Source organism: Montipora capricornis, chromosome 10 (assembly GCF_036669925.1).
Source record: "Montipora capricornis isolate CH-2021 chromosome 10, ASM3666992v2, whole genome shotgun sequence".
Classification (NCBI taxonomy): Eukaryota; Metazoa; Cnidaria; class Anthozoa; order Scleractinia; family Acroporidae; genus Montipora; species Montipora capricornis.
The window spans coordinates 59,583,873-59,586,372 of record NC_090892.1 but is presented as its reverse complement, the minus strand read 5'-3'; the positions used below and the strand labels follow the sequence as shown (position 1 = coordinate 59,586,372).

General features: G+C 35.6%; 1 pseudogene; it reads left to right on the top strand.

Moving 5' to 3' along the window:
• The first annotated feature begins 313 nt into the window (after nt 1–313).
• The window catches only part of LOC138022065 (beta-1 adrenergic receptor-like), a 4,517-nt pseudogene continuing 2,330 nt past the window's right edge, over nt 314–2,500 (top strand).

The following is a 2,500-nucleotide window of genomic DNA, read 5'->3' as shown; positions in this document are numbered from 1 at the left end:
AAATCGGCCCTAAGAGTTAAGTTGCAGCGTTCGTATGCACAAATAAAATACTAGTCTTCAATCTTCCTACTAATCACAGTTCCACTGTTTCTTAGTAAAATTAACAACAATTAATTGTTTTGTCTTCAATGTCCTTGCGACATGCGATGTTGACCCTCAAATGGATAGTTTTTTTGACAATCTGACATTTCAAAAACAACTTATATAGATACTTCGACGAGTCGTGATTCAATCAATGCTTGAAGTGAAAACTTAGCTTACTAAGTTTAAGGAAAAAAAAACACAACAAATGACAAAAATAGAATCTAAGACACTCACTATTTAAAGCGCCATTCAACGGGCACAAGTTTAATATCTCTCGCAGCCTCAATTACTGAGAAATCAATTTTCTAAAATTTATGTGAGAATTTAAAGCTGGTAGCAACGAATTGTTCGCTTCAAGATAACCGAAGTCAACATTCGACACCCACGCTCATTTCCACACGAAAAGAAAACACTTGAATTCGCTTCAAGTTCCTATGTGTCATCTGTCGAAAAAGAGAGGAAAAGCCATGACTGAAGGTCAAGAGCACCTGAAGGTACTTTGTTATCCACCATACTTTCCTTAAGACTCATTTCGTTGAACTAATGTCGAAGCATTAAAGCGCACATAACTCTAGCTAAATTTAAAACACTATACTTGTTTCTGTGACGAAAGGGAGTACTTTCGTTGCTTACGGTATATTCCTGTGGGATGGAAGTTTCTCCTAAATGGCGTGAAAGCCAAATTTTAAAGTTGTCTCTGAATAATATTACGAATGCTAACGTTAGCTTTTTGAAGAAATAAGGACTAGCACCACGTTTTACTGTGAGGACACTCAAACCATGAACACTTGGTATTTTTTTGTACATTTTTTTAGTGACTATAGAATGTGGGCTCGTCCTTTTGACAAGAGTATTTAATGTTTTTACACTTACAAAATGCTATACATGTAACACCATACATCATAAGAAGGACCTTTATTTCTTCGTCGTCGAAAAAAACGATGCACACAAAAATGTCAAGTGTTCACGGTTCAAGTGTCCCTTCTGTAAAATATTGGCATATAAATTTCACTTTAGTGAAGGACTTTATTCCAGCTAAGGTAAGAGACTTTCATTAACCTCTTCAGAAAATGTCAAATTCAATCTTGGTCATTCAAAACAGCTTCTTAGCCATATGGAACGATACTTTCTGCAAATTTAGAATAGCTTACAGAGTGTTTACCCAGGCTTATCTTAATTTCAATTGAAACTTCCACGAAAAATAGTTCTATTTATAAGATATTCGAGTAAGATGTTAATTATTGTTTGGGTACCGCTTTCCTAAAGGATGGATAGATGGAGTGAGGAAGATTCATTTCTAGGACATTTATATATGTCGGTATATGAAGCACCAACTGAGATGCTGGGGTAAACTGGTTGTAAGGCATTATGTGACTGCTAGTCAAGTCAAGATTACTTATTAGCTGAACAACTTACTTCAATAAATTGTCGACGTTTAAATCGCTTTTAACGAGGACATTTAAAATACAATGGGCCATGGAAGATTATTCATAAAAAACACGAACAAGTTCCCAAGCTCTTGCTCTTGTTTCTTAACTCGCTCGAACAAATCGACTGAGTGGGTAAAATACTAGAGGAATTAGACTGCGGACAACGATGATAATGATTCCCCAGATACCAAGTTCTTTGCAAGAGGCGTTAATGTTCAATTATAGCTAGGAGAATCAAGGGATGCTCTTAGATTTCACAGATATCTAAGCCATGAATGAACAAAATACTTTCGTTTAATTTAGATGCTTTTGTTAGTTTTAAATATTTAGTTTCGTCGCCTTCACCTTCATCAGCGCCCAGATTTTTCCGTTCCATCATAGGACCTAGTTTGCCTTTGTAAGCTTTAATTTCAATTATTTTTCATTATGCGCGCTTTCCAAAACCTCGTTTGGAATGGAATTAGTTTTCGACACCTTTTTCGTTTTTAAGCTAGGATTTGCATAGGTTTGGGGGTCGAATTTTTCGAGTGAAAAGTACAGTTTTGGTATCGTGTTTTTTACTGTGAGTTTTTTGGCGCTCCAAGTTCCGGCCAATGAATATGATTTGAAGAAACAAATGAACACCTTTCAAATCTTTGCCGAGAAAAACTTTCAATCTTTTTAAACCAATACAGCTGATCGATTAAGGCCTTTATATAGATTAAACTTTGCTGCCTATTCTTGACAATAAGTTTATGGCAAAGCATGTTTTAAGGAGCTCTTTGGTAGGTTGGTTACGAGTTTCTGTTGTTATGAATCTCTCGCCATACTGGACAACAAAAAAGTTTTTTTATTTTAATGGGAAAATTTTCATTTTGACATGCTCAGACAGTTGCTAATGACTCTGGCGGGGATGTTATAAAAAAATGGTCTCAAATTGAAATCATTCAGCGCAAAATATCATGGAAATTTCACACCCTGCGAAGTTTATCCATAGAAATGTGGGA